This window comes from Protopterus annectens, chromosome 3.part0 (genome assembly GCF_019279795.1).
Source record: "Protopterus annectens isolate FY-2018-M chromosome 3.part0, PAN1.0, whole genome shotgun sequence".
Taxonomy (NCBI): domain Eukaryota; kingdom Metazoa; phylum Chordata; order Ceratodontiformes; family Protopteridae; genus Protopterus; species Protopterus annectens.
Genome location: NC_056731.1, coordinates 1,607,357,499 through 1,607,379,209, shown reverse-complemented (window position 1 = coordinate 1,607,379,209; position 21,711 = coordinate 1,607,357,499).

Sequence of the window (21,711 nt, the reverse complement as noted above, 5' to 3'; positions counted from 1 at the left end):
GTGCAATTGTGTGGTAACAAGGAACCATTGTCTACAAGCCCTTTTCAGAGATGTGGTCAGATGATTGCCTCTCATCTGTATGCATATGACAATGGACATGATGTTATACCCATACAGGTACCTGGATCAATGGCTGAGCCACATACATTTGTGCCCCTCTATGATGCCTGTGGTGGGAAATGACCTAAGTCCAAACAGAAGTGTTGTTATGATGATCCTACCTGTCTCTGTGTCTCAATGCACCTCCTAGATTATGTTGCTAAAGTCATATGCTGCACAGCAGTAGCTGGTTATGTCATTTGACATCTGAGAATGACAACAAAGGATTGTGTAGACTATGGTGCTGATGTGAAATTAGTAATATAGTCCAACATGAATATGCTAATTTGCTGAGGTGTACAGCAACACATCCATAGTTATTGTGATATTACATTGCTACAACATACTATTGTGACTTAGTTACATATAATATCTGCCTGCTGGGAATCTGCTACCTGCTGATGATCATTTACCACCCACGTCACACAGTAGTTTCAGATGTCACAAGAGAATATGCAGAATGTGGCTGCCATGCATGAATGTGTGGCTTTATAGAGTCAGTGTATAATGCAGGCCACTTCCCTTTACATGCCATGCAGGTAATGGTGAGCTCCACACTTATTGCATGGTGGTTAACATCTGCTGCACAAGTACTTCTGCTGCTAATGCTGTGATGTTCAGACATGATGATCTCCATATCTTCAGAGTATCTCTGACAGTACAACAGCCAAAATGTTAACGCAGCGTGTACTATCCAGTGATACTGTTTTGCACTATGGCATGCTTGGTTCTCAAAAGAAAAGCCCTAATCTGTACTAGATACATGAAATAAAAGGAACAATCAAACAACTTGAAATGCAGAAACATGGATCTTAGATCATATGTTACTCCTGGAAGATGTCTTGTTCATTCCACAGGGGCAATGGTGTCAGTATGGACCATCCATAGTGAGCCAGATGGACATGCATGAATGTGCCTTCAGCATCACCTTTGCAGAGCAGAACAGAGTGTGGACATAATGACACATGAGCCTGGTATGTACACCTATATGACATGGCTATTCACATCTTTGCATGATTGGCATGTGTCTCTGTATTTGCAAAACAGTAGCTTTGTTACATGTCTTCTTATGCTTTGGTGAGTAATGCTGCAGATGTTGCACTCATCTTTCTGTCTAGTATTACTTAAGCATATCTTGGATCATCTTATATCTCTTTTACTATGTTTGTGTCTAATGCACTGTGCATGGATAACACACCGTTATCAATTCTCTAATATATATTGTTTCGCATTAACATCACTTTTTGCACATCTGCCAGTGCAACATCTTTCAACACACCTCCATGTTTGTGCATGCTGGGCAACATGCAGCACTGCACAGACTTTGAACTGATGTTGATGGGCTGCATTATAGTATGCTTCCATATATTTCCAGAAAGCAATAGTAAATTTTGAGTTGAGTGAACATTTTTTCAGATGCTTCATGCATTTCCATGTGCCATATTCCACCTTTTCTCATAATTACTCTGTGGCAGGCACACAGGTGTCATCAGCCATTGATTCATATGGTAAAACTGCTTCTCCTACAAGAAAGCTACATGTTATATGTCCATTCTGAAAAGCACTGTTTAACTTGCTGTCTTTTAAAATCTTTGGGTCATGAATTTATCAAGTTGCCAGCCAAAATGTTTTGCTTTTATGTGTTGACTGGGTAACTGAGATTTCCACAGTAGACAAATGATGGAGGAAAGAATCAAACCCATACTTTGTCAAATTATTTATTTATTTATTTATTTATTTATTTATTTTTTGCATTTTGACAGTGCCCATACTTTGAAACAGAAAAGGGGAATAGCCAATGGACAATTTATGAGGATGTCTAGCATAATCACAGAGGATGGCCAGTTTTAATAACTAAGTTTTGTCTTAAAATCTCTGTTTGTTTCTTGTAATTCCCCTGAGCCCTTGACTGATGATGTCATGAATTTTGTGAAGCTAAAATGACATTCAAACTATGTAACTATTTTAGTTAAACCACTTGTTCAGATAACCAGAGTAAATAAACAGAGTTTCAGTTGTTCTATGACTTTGCATTACTCATCTGAAACATATAATCTCTACAGGAAATCATCATCACAAGCTGGAAATTTATGTGGACATCTGGCCTGAATTTCAAAAATTGGGTCCTTTACCCAATTTGTTTTTAACTCCATCAATAGCATTGGGAATATTACTGAATAATGAGATGGGGGTGTCGTAAATGATCTATGAGTAAATGTGGTAGTTGCTCTAGTTGTTTTATTTTTGAAGATGCAAACATTGTTTTAAATAATTATTTGATGATTATTCCCTGTACTGGGATGTATAGCTGTAAAACAGCAGGTGTTGTTTATGCTGCCATCTGTAGCACCTGCCCCTCTTTTTTATGTTGGAAAAACTGCACGTCCCCTACAGAAATTAATTTATGAACATTATTTAATCATTCACAAGGGGGCACAAAAATGCATTAAATATTCAGTATGTTGCAACAATTTTTAGAACTTCGCTTTTTTATTTTAGAAAAGGTAATGAAAGATTTTAGGGATGGAGACTGAGCAACTGTTGTGATATGCAGGGAATTGTTCTGGCAGATCACTTTAAATAGTGATACTCCACCAGGTCTTAATGACCAAATTTGTATAGCTCCTATTTTAAGGATGAGAGACAATAAGCTGGCTCATTAGCTTTTTGCCTCCACTCTGATTTAGTTACACTTCCTGTTTATGTGTGCATTGTTTCCTGTGATTTATTTCTGAAGAAGTACTTACCTTTGGGATGCAAGTGATCAAATTAAAAGTTACTTTATGACACAGTTTGTATGATCTGGTTGTTCTGTTTCACTTGCTCTTTGTTTTTTCTTGAGGACCTGGTTTTGCCATTTTCCTAGATTTATTTTTATATGTGCATGAAATTGTTACAGTGTATTTCACTGGATTTAATTTTGTTGAATCACAAATCACTGAAAGAAATCATAGAAACCCCATTTCATTGAAACCGCATTTCACTGAATTCCACTTCTATGAATTGTAATTCAGTGAATTCACATTTCACTGAATTGCAATTCATAGAAAACTGTAGAAGTCTACAGAAAATCACTGCTGGAACAGTTTATGTGTCAGAATTAATTCATTGTGTATATGCGTGCATGTGTATGGGTATGAGAGCATGGGTGTGTTTTTTCCCTTTTTTCTCCATGGTTGTATGACTATGAATTTAGTATATTTAAGTAATGGAGTGTGGGAGCAAAGCCCCCCCAAATGGGTTGTACAGGGGGATTGCCCTCTGCAAAAATGAAGTATTTACTTTTTGCGTTCTGTGAAGTTTTCTATGAAATAGGATTAAGTGAAATGTGATTCTGAGGAATAAGTTTTCAGTGACATGTGTTTTCAGTGATTTTTTTTTTTTAAGAGATTTGTTATTCAACAAAATAATATTCAGTAGAAACAAATATAATCATATAGAGTACATGGAGGCCTGATGTGTGCTAGGTTTTGGGAATCACTTTCATAATGATGAACTAAGTTCCCTAGTCTTGCAGTTGAAGACGTTTCATACCTGTCAACTGGCCAAAATTTCACAGAATGTCCAAGTGTTTGCCTCATATATTCAGTGTATTTCTCATAAAATTGTTGGTTTTCTGGCAAATCATTAATTATGGAAGTCACTAAATAATTGCAGATATTTCAATTTCATAGGTTCTTAGGATGATACTAGGCTATTGGCCCATAGGGCCTTATAAGCTTAGCCAAGAATTTCACCCATGTTCCCACAAAGTCAGCACCTGTTTCCCTTGTCCAGAAGGGACACAGGTGGGATCCCAGGGATGTATTTTCTGTTTCCTATCCGGTCGTCCAGGTTCTTCGTAAACAGGGCTAGAGAGGTACTCTGATTGACATGGAGAGGGAGTATATTCCACAGATGGGGAGTCTTTGGGACACAAATCTATCCTGCCAACAAGTTCTACTAATGTCACAGACCATGTTGAGGCCTTGCATGTGGGTTGTGCAAGTGCAGTTTGACTTATGGATATGCAGCGACTCCATTAAGGCTGGGTCTGAGATGGCCTTGTATGCCAGACACAGGTCACCTCTGAGCAGTCTGTATGAGACAGAGTAGAAGGACAGGGCTTTTAGCCTATCTGCATAGGATAGGTGTTTGAGACCCTGGATTTTCATGGTCAGGAACCTCTGTGGTCTCCCCAGCTGCTGCATGTGCTTGGCAAGGTACATGCTGAAGGGGGCAATGTACTCAATAATGGGTCTGATAAAGGAGGAGTACAGGGATGTTATGACCTCCTTGTTCCTGGATGAAATACCCTTATTTATGAGGTGGGCCATGTAGAAAGCCTTCAGTACAATGGAGGCAATGTGGTGGTCAAAAGAGAGATTGCTATCAACCTGGGTGCCCAAGTCCCTCACAACTGATTGCATGCTTAGTATATTGTTATTAATGTGATACTTAGTAGGGATGCCATTTTTTCCAAAGGGGATAATGATGTATTTCTTGGCATTAAGTTTGAGGCCATGCTTCTGGCACCAGTCATTATTTTGGGTAAAGCCCTCTTGGAGGATGTTCACATCACTAGGAGAATTTAAGACAGTTCCCAGCTTGCAGTCATTTGCAAAGTTGGTCAGACACAGACCACTGATTTTGGCTTGCACCTCAGAAAAATATATCCCAAACAGTAGATGCCCCAAGACTGATCCTTGGGGTACACCGCTCATTACGGTTCTACTACTAGACGTGGCTTCCCCTATTTTGACTGAGTGGGATCTATCAGTGAACCAGTTAGCTACCCATCTGGTAACATAAGAGTCGATGCTTAGCTGGGAGAGTTTATCTATTATGCGCAAGTGGGGAAAAGTGTCAAAGGCTTTGACTAGGTCAAGGTAGCGGTGTGCACTATCTTCCCCTTGTCCATGGCTTTGGAGACTGTTTCGAAGAAGTCAACCAAGTTTAACAGGCATGATCTCCCTTTGATAAAACCAAACTGTGTGGGGTCAAGCATTTGGAGGTTGCCAATGTCCTTGTTTATAAGGTCCATGAGAATGTGTTCCATGGCCTTGCAGATCAGGCTAGTTAGACTGATGGCCCTATAATTGCCTGGGTCAGTGGATGCTCCATCTTTGTGTAGAGGGATGACAGTGGCTGTCCTCCATTTGGCTGGGATTAAGCTGGTGCTCATGCTTTGGTTGAATAGGGTGCCTAATGGAGCTGAGAGCTCATGCCTGAGTTCATGTAGGATACAGCCAGGGATGTTATCAGGTCCCACAGAGACTATATTTTTTGCCTTTGAGAAGGTATTGAAGACCTGCTCCCTGGTGATGAGGGGAGAGAGGCAGGTGCTGGGGATATCATGGTTAACTGATGGCGGGATGGGGGGTGAAGTTTTCACTAAACCTGTCTGCCAGCAGGTTGGCTATATCTATGGCATTTGTGTATGTGGTATTATTGACCACCAGCTTGGAGCAGATTTGAGTGTTACCTTTGAGAGTGTGGACGTATGTGAAGAAGGCCTTGTGACTGTCTTTAGTGGATGTGGACAATTTGGACTCGAAGTTAGCTTTAGAGGATTTCACCAGTGACCTTATTTGCTTGTTCAGACAAAGGAGAGATTGCTTCCAACATGACACCTCCTCCTACTTGGTCCTGGGCAGCAATTCTTTCTTTTTATTATAGAGTTTGTTTATTGCTGCTGTCCACCAGACAGCTTTACTCTTCCTTGAAGAAGATGATTTGGTTCTGTCAAGTATTGCTGAGTTCATACAGCTATGTAGGTGCTCATATAGTTTTTTGGTGTAGGCATCGACATTAGTGTTAGTTCCAACTGAAGGGATAGTGGCTGTGAAGCCACTTATACCTGCTCTGAGAAGACTGTAATCAGCTTTGGAAAAGTTTTTTTGTTTGACCCTGACAGGGGGGGTGGGGGCAGAGGACATGATGACTTCAAAAGTGATCACTTTATGGTCAGATCTTACAAAGGAGGATGACAATGTATGGGTGCTACAGTGCCTAGTCATGTTAGTTAGGACCAGGTCCAGGATATTTTCACCTCTTGTAGGGGTGTTGACCAGCTGATCCAATGCAATGGCACTGATGAAGTCAAGGAATCTCTGGGCATTCATGTTTGGGCTAGAATAGGTCTTCCACTCTATGGTTAGGTAGTTAAAGTCATCCAGGATCAAGGTAGAGGGTTGCATCTTGATAGATTCAAGTAAGTCCAGATAGGTGGAGTGGTCGTCCTGAGTCATGGTTGGAGGTCTGTAGCTAGCTATGATTTGAATAGGTGTTTTGTCAACAGTTAACTGCACTTGTAGTGTCTCCTTTGTGCCATACCATTTGACCAGCCTGGAGGTGTGTATGTCTTTGATAAATATTGAAACTCCACCTCCTTTGGCTTTGTAGACCTCCATTTGGGGTCTGAAAGTATGGTAGAATGAGTAACCTGGTAAGGCTGGGAAGCTCTCCACAGCTTTACCAGGTTTCAGTGACTGCAAAATGTTAGCATCCTCCAGGGCAAGGAATGCTTGCAATGAGTGCAGTTTCATGCTAAGACTCCTAGTGTTTAGCAGCATGACCTTTACATTTCATTTAGAAGAATTTTTCATGTTGGTAATTTTGTGCTCGTGACTTTGTCTAAAAAAGGCACTATGGGGGAGGCAACAGCCTTTGCCAGAAGTCTGAAGCTCAGGGGACACAGATAAAGGGCATCTCTGGCAAAGCATCATGGCCTGTCAATCATGTCTTCCCAGGCTGTTAGGTACCGGATCCCCTTGGAATGACACCAGAAACTAAGCCAATTGTTAAAGTCAATCATTTTCTGTTAGTATTCAGGCATCATTCTGGGTGATGGTAGGATGCTGCTTAAGGCTAGGGACATACCTGCCTGGGACACATATTCAGCAAGCTCAATCATGTCTCTCTTCATATAGTCCAGAGAGGTATGTCTCAAGTCATTCACAACAACATGGACTATGACAGAGTCATAACAGTACCTGTTGATAAGAGACTTGAGTGCATGCGTGATAAGGCAGATTCTAGCACCTGACAAGCAACTTATCGTGACTTTCTCCTTGTCTACACTGGTGATTGGCTATGAATAGTATGTTGGATTTCTGTCTGGGCATTAGAGGCTGTAGGGGTTTCACAGTAAGAGGAAGTATTTTGACAGAGTCAGGTGTTGTTGTTGTGTCTTTCGGCTTTTCCCGGTTAGGGGTCGCCACAGCGGAACTTCGATTCGCTAATGATTGGCAGTAGATTTATATGTGCCGAGTTGCCAGCTCTGACGCACAACCTTCAATGAAGGTACGCCCATTCACGCATGTCTCCACACAGAAGACGCTCTAGCTGAGAATCGAACAGTACAACGTCGTACTGTGAGGCAACAATGCTACCGCAGCACCACCACCGCAGTCTGACAGAGACAGGTGTCATGGGGCAAAATACTGAAATATCTTGAAATGGTGAAGAATTTTTTAGAATTCAGTCAACAAATCTTGACAAAAGAAGAAAATCTTCTGTAAATTAGAATAGTAAGATATATTCCCTGGGCCAACATTGAAAAAGGCAGATTATCTGCCCAGACAGACTATCCCAGTAAACAAATACAATCAATCAATAAATAAATAAATAAACAAATACAACTGCATTAATACTCAAAGAATGCCTAACAAACTAGAATATCTAATAACACTTTGCTGCAAACTTAGTTTATCTAGTATAGTAATAGCAGAATTATGGCAGTATGAAGGATTACTGCTGCCAAGATATCAGAAATATGACTACCTTAAATCAGACTACCATGGTGCTAGGGTTGTTGTTTTTGCTCTGGAAAGCTTACATTGAAGACTTTTTCTGTCACATTCTAATAAGAAAATTGTTATGGTTGATCAAATAAATTTCTCCTGTGGTTTTAATTTGAAAATCAAAATCATGGCTTGTTATGAAAGCCCTAAACGTTCTATGCTAGATCAAGTGAAATTCATAGAAAGTACTGCTAAAAGCATGGTTCTGGGCAAGCTTATTATTTTAGAAAATTTTAATTCTCCTCACATCAGTCAGGCTATGCACTGCTCTATAGAAATAATTCTATGGTCTATTATTGCTAAAGCAAGAAAGAGCAGTATATTATATTTGTTAATAACAAATATCCTCAACAAGATATTTATGATTAGTCAATTGAACCTATGGGGCAATTCCAACCAACTGGCCTTGCATTTTTGGAGAAGTTTGACATGGCTAAATCACAACACTGTATGATTAGGTATGCTAGAACCAACATACATAGTAGGGATTTCATCATGGAAGTTAATTCATTAGCACTACAGGCAGACAGACAGACAGTGGTAATGAAGTGCCTACTGGGTGGGCCTTTTTTGAAAATTTATATTTGTGTGTAGTGGATAAATCTAAGAATATTTTTAGGATACAGAACTGCAAAATTACCCTTCCATAGTGGCACAAATCTCATTCACAATTCTTTTTTTTACTCAACAAATTTTTATTTTGTTTTTTGAGAAGAAATAAAAAAACAGTAAAATTAGATTACAATTCAATAATAGTAAAAGAAATAAAAACATTATTTACAATATTTACAAGTGACCCAAAGGAGAAACAGTGCAATAATAATTAATAAAAAATCCAGAGAAGAAGAAGAGAAAAAAAAAAAAAAAGTCCACAAAAGTCTATATCTCCTTGAACTCATATGATGGAGATTGTGTCTAGTTGCATTTCTTCTATGAGTGTAAGTATTTTATTCCAGGGGTTGTCTGACCATTTTCTGGGGAACATTCTTTCTTCCTTGACTTTTATCTCCTTTTGTGCAGTCTCCTTAAGTAGAAATATAAAGTCTTCAAAACACGGAGGAGTTGCAGATTTCCATTTCCTTGTGATACACTTTCTGGCAACCGCCAGAATAGTACATAAAAGATATTGATCTCTTTTATTCATAACTACTAATTCATCTATATTCAAAAAAATGAAAGACTTTGTTAAAACAAATGTATCATTATAAATAGCTTGAAGAAAATTGCCAATTTTCTCCCAAAACGTTTTAATACAATCATAAAATATATGAGACCAATCCGCTTCACAGCTTAAAGAGCATCTCCAACAAATAACATTTTGATTTGAGTTGAATTTAGCTATTTTATTTGGAGTATAAAAGGCTCTATGCAAAAATTTCCAGGTGAAGATTCACCATGTTTGTGTATTAGAAGTTAGTTTAATGGAGTATAGAAGATTATTTTTACAATCGTTTGACAGATTTGTTGATAAACCTCTAGATATAAAATTCCAAGTGCTTTGATCTATTTTAGCCTTGTAGACTATTAAAATCTTGTATAGTTTAGATGTTGAATTTGGCCAGTTATGGTTATCATAAATCAGTTCTTGAATATAGTTTATAAGTTTTGGCTTAGACTTGAAGGACGAATCATTAATAATTTTGCATAAATTTTTAGAGTAGAGTAAAATTTTCTGGAGACTTACTCTGTCTACATTTATTATATTAAATTCATTTGTAACTTGTTGACTAGTTAATGTTTTAAGATTATTTATGCATTGGGCCCAACATATGAGATTATTAGATTCCCAATTAATGAGGGTGTTATCATGAATTTTCTTTTTAAATTTCTTTGATGTATTAAATGGTAATAACAGTTCAAACCATACTTTTATGTCAGGATTTGAGTTTATAAAGGATCTGAATAAATTATAAATATTATTTAAATATGATAGATTAGTAGGTTTTGTTATGTTATTTTGAAGATTAATGCATAATATATGCCAAAATCTATTTTTGTGAATATAGTGTGATGTATTATTTATTATTTTGTTTTCGTTTAAAAAATAATCATATGCAGAGATTTCCAAGCAGAAGAGAAATTTGGATTTACCCAGTTTAAAACTAGTTTAAAAATGGAGGCTTTGATATACGTCTCTATATCTGGAAAATTAATTCCCCCTAATTCCCATGGTCTAATGTGATGAGAAAAAGCAATTCTATTCCTTTTGGATACCAAAGAAAACATAATAGGCTTTTGCTAATTTCTTTCAGAATTTTTTATTTGGAATTATAGGTATTGCTAGTGCTATATAATTTATTTGTGGTAGAAGAATCATTTTTATTAGCTGCAATCTGTCCTCAAATTTTAGAATCAATTTATTCCAATTTTCCGTACGTGTTCTTATTGAGTTTAAAATTTTATTATAGTTTAGTGTCAGAGCAGTATCTATTTTATCAGATATAATAATTCCTAGATATTCTAAAGTAGAGACTTTTTCTCCAAGTATATGATATCTACTCAAGTGAAGGTCCCCCTTTCTGTTAAATAAAATATGTTTTGATTTAGATTTATTAAAACAAAGGCCAGAATTTAGAAAAAAATTTTCCACTTGCATTTCTAGTTCATGAAGAGATTCATTATTTGGTGATAAACTTAGTAGTATATCATCGGCAAACAACATAACCTTGGAGTTAAATTTATTATGAATACTTAAGCCTTCAATTTTTGAGTCACTGCGTATTGTAATTGCAAATAGCTCTATTGATAAGGCAAAAAGAATGGGAGACATAGGACAACCTTGTTTAGTGCCTTTAGTTATTTTGAAAGCTTCTGATGTAAATGGACCTAATTTTACATAGGCCAAATTATCTTTATATATATTCTTTATCATATTAATAAAATTTAGAGGAAACTCAAAAAGTTCTAGAATTCTAAATAAGTAGTCCCAATTCACTGAATCAAATGCTTTTTCTATATCTAGCGTGATTATGAGAGCCTCTATATTATCTCTATTTAATATTTCAATAATGGTTAGGATTCTTTGTATATTGTCGTAAGCATGTCTGCCATAGATGAAGCCTGTTTGGTCCTCATTTATGATTTGAGTCAAGGATTTTTTAATTCTATTGACTAATATAGACATAAACAATTTGTAATCGTTATTAAGTAGAGAAATCGGTCTATAAGAGCTACAATGGGAGGGGTCCTTGTTCTCTTTTTTTATTGGAGTAATTAATAAATATCGCCAGGAAGGTGGAATTATGTTTTGAGCTTGAATTTCATTTAGAGACTTATGAAGTAAAGAAATTGCAGAATTTGGGAATATCTTGTATAATTCCATTATTATTCCATCTATTCCTGGGGCTTTATTATTTTTACTCTCCTTAATTTTGTCATTTATTTCCTTGAGGGAAATGCGTTTTTCAATATCAATTTTTAATTTTTCAGGTAATCTATTTATTATAGGATTGCTAATTTTTGACTCTATTAAAATAGTATTGTCTTTATTGTTTCCAAAATGATTAGTATAATGAAATTTAAAAGCTTCTAGGATATCATTTATGTCTGATACTTTTTTATTACGTTTTCCTTCATGTATAATATTTGTAATATTGTTTTCTATATTTTGCTTCTTTATTCTCATTGCTAAGTTATGTAAGTGTTTTGGAGATGTTGAGAGTGAACTAAATTTTAGTTTTTCCAAAGCCAAATTAGTCTTATGAGTTAAAATTTCATTATATTTTTTATTTAAATCTTCAATTTCTTTTTTATTACCTGGGAATTCTTTACGTCAGAAGTATTTGTATTAATTTCTGTTATTTGTTTTTGGATACTGTGCAATTCTGATTCCCATTCTTTTGTTTTGTTTTTAAACCAAGATATGATCCTACCATATAAGAAGGCCTTTAGAGTGTCCCATATTATTATATTCTTTAGATCATCAGTAGAATTTATTTCTAAAAAATATTGAATTTCTGAGTCTAGCCATGGTTTAAATTGTTTTAATTTAGTAATGTAAGTTGGTATTCTTGAGGCAAAATTTAGTCTTTTAAAATCTATTTGTAATTTAAGGATTAGGTCATTATGATCCGAGAGTGGGCATGGGATGATAGAAAATTTTATTATCTTCCTATTTAAGTCTGGGGATATAAAAATTTTATCTATTCTTGTTTTAGTATTAAAACGATAATCACTATGTGAGTATAATAATGAGTTAGATTCTTTGAAACTAAATGTATCAATTAATTTTAAGTTTTCTGTCCATTTCTTAAGGTATTTACCTGTGGAAGAGAGACGTAGGTTCCTCTTGTTGGTTGTCTCAGAACTATCTAGAATACAGTTAAAGTCTCCTCCTACTATTAGAATACATTTATTTACCCTATTAATTAGCTCTATCTGCTTTTTAACTGTAGATAGTCCTATTCCAGGAATCCAATACACATTTACCAGTGTCCAAATTCTATTCTGAAATTTTATTATTACAATTGAAAGTAACCCTTCTTTATCCTCATAGTTGTAAATAATTTGTGGGTTAGTTACACTTTTCTTCCATAAAATTAAAGCTCCCCTATTTTTTTTTATATGAGGAGTGAGAGAGAATTAAGTAGTTATTAGGTATCCAGGTGAAGTTGTCATCAGTTTTAAAGTGGGATTCCTGTAGAAATATAACTTGCGCTCTCTGTAATTTTAGATATCGTAGTAAATTTGATCTTTTATAGTATTATTTAAGCCATTGACATTTAAAGACAACAATGTTATGTCTGTCATTTCTATAGGATATTATATTATAATTTTAAAAGAATACATTGGTAAAGAACTAATATTTATGAGGACCTGTGAAAACATATATGTTAATTTTCCCCTCTTTCCTCTGAGAAGAACACTGAAATGAACAAAACTGTTTCTTTGATAGTTTAACAAATGTTTCAGTTTGGGCCACTGAAAAAAATAAAAAGTGAAAAATATTGTAACAACATACTTTATTTGACTGAAAAATAACTTTACTACATAGTTCCACAAACATGAAGTGCACAGCACTTCTAATCTGATTGATCTGATAAGATCAAACAGATTTTCCCTCAACGTCGACAATCGCATGGAAAAGGATATTCAAAGTTGAGCTCCATTAATTGGATCCTGAAGATATTTTAAAATATTAATATTTGATGAAAGAGTGTATCATGTATTAGTACTATGTTCCTTGCTAAATCAACTCAATAAAGTAATTAATCTTTTACTAGAAGTTTGTACTTATACTAGAGTTAATGTTACTTTTTTAATGAATGTTCTAAGTAGATGTCTATTACAGCTGAAGTAAATATTTCAGCTTATCTACCCTCTATAAATGTGGTTATGTTACATGAAGTATGTCAGTTGGCCTTCTCTTAACAGAGATAAAATGCATAATAATATATACATTTAGATTATATTTTCATTTATTTTGTTGAACTTCACATTTAAAACAGGTTATTAGTGTGACAGATAGTATTACTATCTTATAGGGACTAGTCCTCTTTTTTAATTCTTCCTTAATTACTATTCTAAGTAAATTCTATATAGCCTCTCTGTGTACACATGTATAAATATACTCCTATATCTACACCAAAACATTTTCACATATAAACACACATAAATATTAAATAATCTTAATGGGTTACCTAAAAATGTGTGCAATATAAATGAGAATTTGTGTGGGCACTCTTGAAAGGGTTGGTACCTTGTTACTGCTGGGATATGCCTATTTACTGACCTTATTAACCTTATTAGTAGATTAAGTGGCCCATCAAAAGATGCGTGAATATTGTGAATGAATATTCTTAATTCTTATCTCTAAATCTTACAGCAATTAGTGAAGAGTACCTATATCATTTAACTATATTATTTATGAAGTTTCTTAGGAGTGTGATGGGAGTACACAACATTTCAGACTTGGGGTTGTTAAATATTCAGTAACAGGACTCAAGATTGTTCAATACTTGTTGTAACACATTTTAATACAGTTAATGATATGAAATAACATGTGCATGTCACAAAGAATCCATGAATACATAAATACATGAATACATGGGCCTCACCTTATTCACCAAACCCATGTCCAATCCAATGTCAAAACAGTCAAGAACACTACGCTGAGGGTAAAAGCACCTCAACCCCTAAACCCGTTAAATAACTAAACACTAATAAACCTACTATTTTAAAGCTACTAATATTCTCTAGTAATTTGTATAAAACTAAAGTAATTATATATAGCAACTCCAATATTGCCTTGCAGTGAGACAAGCATAGATTTACTGATCATTACTGAAGTGCCGTTAAATCTAAAATGCTGTGTAGTGGTTGACTATATCCTGCTTATTACTATACCTAGTATAAGTTCTGCTAAGACTTCTATCAGGTATGGTGTGAGGAGGTATGTTATTACTATAGACTTGCACATTACCATCCCACACCATACATAACACTGTTACTGTTTCCAATAAATGAAAACCAAATCTCATACTTTCAAGAAGTCAATCTCAACCAACTAACACCCAACAAAACACAAGTTCAACAAATGAGGAGAGACCCAAATACATACATAGTGTACTGTTTATGTAAACATTTCTCTAAAACTTTATAAGAGCAGCTCATGGATGTGTCATAGTGTCTCCCAAAAATGTATAGTGTGCACATAAATTACATTTGACCCTACCATATTTCCTTTCCTGTTTTTTCCCCATCTGTGACATAAAAGTGAAAAAAAAAAAAAAAAAAAACTGTTGATATTACTGTATCATTAGGAATCACCGTGAGCATTTATGGCATAGTGGTGTACCCATTAACTGTTAAGGTGAAGGGTAAATACTGCAGATTGTGCTTATCTTCAAAAATAATACAATTTATACATAGAAGTTAGCACTGCACTTATACCTGCAGAGAATGCACATAGCAAATATTGTTACGTAAATAGACATGTTTCCCAATTGCAGGATGTTTTGATTATAGCTTTATTTTATATTATTGGTGTTTTACTAATTCAATTTTAAGGTCCGTGTAGGTGAAATTTCGCCAAAATACCAAATAACAAAGTCAGTTCCACATTGCTGCAGGTTAATGCTAGTCCATTATACAGCTCACGATATTAACACTATTTACTAAATACTTGCAGTATAGGTTACAAACAAAGCAAATTCAGTCATTGCTAAAATTAGCACTAACTGCCAAAACTGAAAAACTCTCATCAATTAGCTTGCTCTAGATTATTAAGCTGTAAAGGAAATTAAATGACCTATATGAGAGACAAAAAAACAGGTAAAGAGGTGATATACTACCAACTGTTCATTACTGCATTCGGATGCTTGTAGGCATCTAAAAGTGGAATATTCAGAAGTATGCATGTATCATTCCTGCCAGGTACTGCATTTATAGGCATTTTTTAATTGATAAGTGGGTAAGCTTACCTGACCTAAAATGCCCTTTTACATGGATGACCCAAACGCAGTCTAAATAAGAAGTTCAGAGTCACACAGTAAGAAAATGGGAGCTATCAAAATCAAACCCTGAGCTACAGTCAGTAACTAATCATGGATACAATCTGGCAGCTCCACTACAATGATTAGTTGGGATTTTATCTCACTTTTAACAGACATAGCGCAGTTGAAAACTGAATTTATGTATTTGCTTGCATTAGTTAACTACACTGCCACACTTTTGGTATTTCTTGACAAGAAGAAAGTAACTAAATGGGCTTTTTTATTTATTTATTTATATATATATATATATATATATATATATATATATATATTTTTTTTTTTTTCCCCTTTATTTTAAACATGTGTAGCATACTTTTTCTTTATATGTTATACATTTACCTGTTCGTACTTTTGCTAAAATCTACTCAATTCTTGAACTATTCAGCTTCTGGAGAACAGATTAAAACATAAAGGGGCTAAGAAGTCAGGTCACAGTTAGTATTTTCATTGAATGTTCTAACTGACAAAAAAGACTCTGCAAAAGTGCGCGAAGCGCACCACTCGCAAAACTAATGCAGTGTTCTACAAGCCTCAGCTTATAGACATGTTTCTTAACTTATAATGGAATGTTGGGCTATATTAGTGAAGATATGAGGTAACAAAACTGACTAGAAAGCTCGAGGGTATACTATGAAGCAATAATAGTCTCCAACTGTCAATTAGAATGTTAAAACGCTAGAAGGCGATTTTCTGCCTTTTTTTTTTTTTTTTTCTTCTTCATTACTATTCACTTCTTCTTCATTACTATTCACTTCCTTCTTACTCTATACAACACTCTCACATATTCCTGAAGAAATATTCAAGGAATGCCCTTTTTTTTAGACAGACTATAAAGAATTGGATTTAATTTAATAAAATTTTGCACAGTAACTATTAATCAATATGTTAATAACTTTATAATAATAGTGGCCTTTCATTTAAATGCTAATACTCTTGTGAGAGTTTAACTAAAGAAAGCTGGAACAGAAAAAAAAAAACACACAACTCTAGCATCTGAAGATTCTATCAAACCACTACCATATTAATATGTTAACATACAGATTATGATACTTCCTAAATAAAGAGAAAACTAATTATGTGACTGAAGTGTAATGAAATTAAGGCTATGTATAAGAATCATACCTTTGTTAATGCTTTGAGAGAAATTGATTCATCAATGTTCTTAACATCAGTTTTTTGTTTTTTTTTCCTCACATCAGTCCAAGTGTTTTTTCCCGAGGTTCTCTTTAAGGAGGTTGAATTTGACCAGCCCATTTCATCTGGTAGTAGGATTATATTGTTGTTTTTAATGAAGGAAGTGGCTTCTTCAATGGTGTTGAATGATCTCATGTCATTACTATGCTGAATTCTAATTTTGGCAGGATATGCAAGCTGTGCCTTTATTTTGTTTTGTTTTAAGAATTTCACTAAGGGCCATGTTTTCTTTCTTAGTTCCAAGAGTCTTGGCGAATAGTCATTATCAAATCTTATTTGGGATAGCTTGTAAATGACTGGGTTTTTTCTCCATGCAGTTCTCAATATCAGTTCTTTGTCCATAAATGACAGAAATTTAACCACTATGGATCTTGGAAAAGATTTAGTTGAGGCAGAAAGTGGTTTTCCGATGGCTCTGTGTGCTCTTTCGATTCCATAAGACAAGCCTTCTTTCAGCCCTATGATTTCAGGTAGCCATGAATTCAAGAATGAAATGATGTCTTCCCCCTCGGTCTTCTCCGGGACTCCAAAAATTCTATGTTTGTTCTTCTTTCCCTATTCTCCATACCATCTATTTTGTTTATTAGCCAAGTATTCTGTTTTAATAGAAATTCACTATGAAGCTCTTCTTCTTTTAGCCTTCCATCAATATCATTTAGAGATTACTCAATGTCAGTTATTTTTAATTGTTGTTGCTGCAGAATTTCCTTAAAGACTTCAGTTTGTTTTTGGCAACTATCTTTAAGGTTTTCTAGGTTTTCAGTAAACCTGTCCATCTTCAGAGATAAGTCTTGAAGAGTAGTTGATATCAGTTGGATTTCTTTCTTCAGAGAAGAGTCTGAGTGAGAATTCTTAGAGTTACTCATTACTAGACAGCTTAGTTAGTCTTCAGGTTTTTTTGACAGGAAAATTTTGGAATTTCTTCTCCAAAGTTGGTAATTCTATTGTTAATAGTTTCACATATAAGATTTATCAAAAATTACTTAGTAATAATAAGATTTTCCTGTTATTTCTAGTATAAATATAAGGAGCTCAAAAACTTGCTGCTATCAGTTAGGCATTAGGCTCCGCCCCCTCATTCACAATTCTTGAAAGTTAAAAGAAAGAACTTTGCTATTTTAAGAAGATTCACCATAACTTTAGCAAAAATTATTTATAACCAGGCTAGTAAAAGACTAAAAAAAGTTTTCAATACATGCTAAAGCAAGTTTTGAGAACCATTTGAGTGAAAGAGGAAGCTGTAATAAATATTTCTGTTATGTTAATAAAATGAATAAAAGAAAACTGGTTCTATATTACAAAAAGAAAATGTTATAAATAAGGGACCTGAGTTGGTTAATATATTTAACTACTACCTTTGTAGTATGGGTAATTTTGGAGCATCTTACAATTCAGATTACTGTACTATAAACAATCCTAGTATTAAAGTTCCACTTCTTACTGAAGATATGGTATTGAAAACATTATCCAGAAGTAAAAGATGGTAGTAGTCCAGGTTCAGGTAATATCCCAGCATGTTTCTTTATTGAGACAGTTAAAAACATTACATCTTGTCTTACCATCCTAATTCATTAATATCTACCCATTATATTCCTGAAACATAAAGATTATCTAATTTATACCAATCCATAAAGGTGGTGTAGCATATAAGATTGACTAACTGTACCTATTACTTTGTCATCCCTGATAAGCAAGAGTTTTGAAAAATGTTAGTCATAGTTATGTAGGCAGATGGTAAAAGTGGGCCTTTGTGTGATTTATCTTAGCATGGCTTCATTAAAATAGGCCCACCTTTGCTAACTTAGTAGAACTTTATGACTCAGTTGGCAGGGCTGTAGATCTTGGTATTGGCGTGGTAGGTTTACCTTGATCTTTCAAAGTTTTTTGGTTGTCCTCCACACCATGCAATTATCATGTCTATGAAACAACATTTGATAAATAAAATATAACCCTCCACAATTTGTCCTTAGCAAGGTAACACAAACCTCTAGCAAGTAATATTTGAATCAAAACTAGCATATACAAAATGGTTGTTACAATATGGTTTATTCTGAAGAAGTACTGCATTTTCTTGGATGAAAATGCTCAATAAATTTCATTTTGATTCACAAATTATTTGCTCAAGCTTTGTTTTACCTTGCTGACGTTAAATTGTTATGGTTTGTAATTTAGTAGTTGCTGGTTTGCCTCCATACTCCAGTGAGATTTGCTGTCTGTTTTTGGAGTGCTTAGCTTTTAATAAATCCTCATATAATGAACTAACTGTCTAACTGACTTAACAAGAGACAACAGAGATGAATGATTAATGAGCATTGTAAGACTTATCCTTAAGAACTTCACTTAATGCACTTCAAGGATGTGTGCACCCTGATCAACAGCTCAATTTCAGCTCTCCTAGTGTGAAAAAAGAAACTGAGAGACAAGGGCCAGTTACTCTGCCAGTTTTAGTAAATTAATTTACTGGCTAGTAAGTACACTTCCTAGATGCCAGCAAATAAGAAACTTAGAGAGACTAAAAGAAAATCAACTAGAAAAAGTGAAGAGAAAACACTGACTGGGAAGAATCCTGCAACTGTTCAGCAAAACGTAGTTCAAGCTCCAGATATGGTGCAAGACATGGCTTCCAGGAATCTAGAGTGAAAAAGTCAAATGTTCTCAGCGCTGATTAAAATAAACAAAGCACTGAAGGAGTATATCAACTCAAATAACAAAAGACAATAAAAAAATGGAAGAAGCTTTAAACAGCTATTCAGATGAACTGATAAAATTGCAAAAATCAGAGGCACAAATGAAGAAAATATGGGCTGAGTATGAAACTGGTCAAAAACAGATGTTTCAAAAAATAAAAAAAATGAACAGACAGAAGCATATACTGTAGCAACTATTTATTATAATATTAACTCTTCCACAGCCCTTGTGCTTCTCTTTTTCTTAATAGTTTTCATTATGACATTCTTTCCTTTTTTCCAGTCAGTCTGGCACCCTGTACATCACATGATTTGTGGTCCATCAAATGAACATGGATCTGATTCACCTCATCTTATACTGTTTTGCCAATGCCTCATTTGAAAATAACTCAGGTTCAAGGTGAAATTCTTAGACACCAAATCCATGTTCATTTGATGGACCAGATATCATGAGATGTACAGGGTGTCAGACTGACTGGAAAAAAGGAAAGAATGTCACAATGAAAACTATTAAGAAAAGGAGAAGTACAAGAGCCATGGAACAGTTAATATTATAATAAATAGTTGCTACAGTATATTCTTCTGTCCGTTCATTTTTTTTAAATTTATTTTTCTAAGTTTCTAAGTTTGTTGGTGTATTCAGTATTTAATGTTTCAAAAACTGGTAGAGCTACAGGACAGAGTATGCAGGGAAAACCTAAGATTTTATGTTTTACCAGAAAACTGGGAGGAACGGTCTGTATTAATTTTATGAAAGCATAAATAAACAACTGGACTGGTATGCCACAGCAAGATGTGTTAATTGAAAAGGCACATTGTATGTATGTTCCAAATCTGGCCACGAGAAAGCAGCCAAGATTTTATTAGTAAAGATGCAATCATACCAGCAAAACGAGTTGATCCTGGCAAAACTTTGTCAGAAAGACAAAGTATTAAACATTGGAGATGGTCAAGTATTTGTGGAAAAAGATTATTCACTGTACATCAGGCAGAAGAGAAGTAAATTTATCCCAGCAATCAGGAAATGTCAAGAGGTAGGTGTGAGATTCAAGCTGCTGTACCCAGCTGTCTTCTGAATATTTTTTTCCTGGAGGATCAAAGTCAATTTTTGATGCAGAACAGGAGAAGAAGGAAATACAAAAGTTTGTCCAGCAAAACGTGAGACATCAAACAGAAGGGGACTCTGCTTCTCATTCTTCTTATTAAGGTCATAGAGAGACTTTGCCAGTGAAGCCTTTTCCAATGTTGCAAAGAAAATTGCTTGAAAGACAGAAAGAAAAGTACCAGAGCTGACTTGAAGAATTGGGAGTACCTTGGACTTGAACCAGAGTCTGGGGATGGAAGATGGAGATGAACAGAAAGAAGACCAACAACACTGCAATTAGTGAACAAATGTGAGATTAGAAAGCATTCATCACATTTTTGAAATATGGCTCTTCCAGAAAATATGGAAAAACTGGACTTTTGTTGACTTTGTTAAACTTGTGGGGGACTGAACAGCATATGCCTCACTTCATGTTATTAATGTTTGGATGGGCACTGGGGGTTGGAAGAAATAGGTAACTGTGAGTAGAATAATTATTGTTTTTAACAGTATTTGTATAAAACATTTCAATATGTAAATTGCATGTTATATAGTTAAGCATTTTCAGTTACTGTATGTGATAAAGATACTAAAGTAAACAAGTATCTTTTTTCTCTTCTTTTTAATTTTAAGAAATGTAGGAATTACGATGTAAAAAGGGAAGAAAGGCTGAACAAATTCATGTTTAAGTTAGTACGCTGTAATCTTGTGTTGTTGAGGTGGGGATTGGGTGTAGAATAGAACACACCATAATATATGTACAGCTGATATGGTTTCTCTTACTTTTGCATGGGTGAATCTTTCAATTAAGGCCATTGGCTTAATCTAATAAGTTTTTTAGTGTAAGCAAGTAAATAAGAGAGCACTGAATGGAAAGAAAAGTATTTTTTTTCACTAATAAATGTTCAGTTTGAGTTGAGAAGTCAGCAGCTGAGGGCAGCTCTACATTTTCTTCTTATGGCTCCATGGAGGCTAGCTGACTATAGATGCAGGTAATAAAAGCCAGAGCACTTAAGGGTTAAAAGCTAATGTGTCTCTTAAAGCATATAAGCTGTTTTTCACATCTGTAAGGGGAATAAAGCTAAGATAAAAACAGAAAGTAATTAAAGTAGGAGCATAGTCTGTAACATGTGTATTAGCATGTATAACCTTAATTTTAGGTAAGGTAATGCCTGTGTGTGCAGCTGTTGATTTGAGACAATTGCTCTTATCAGGAGGGTTAAACTTCATTATTTGAAGATGCTCATAGTTTTCTGTGTGTTTGTTTTAAGTTATTAGGTTATGAAAGTTTTCTGGGGGGTTGTTTGAGTGTTTTCATTAAAACAAAAAGTCTTGTAAAATGTGATATAGATTCAGATGACAAGAAACAA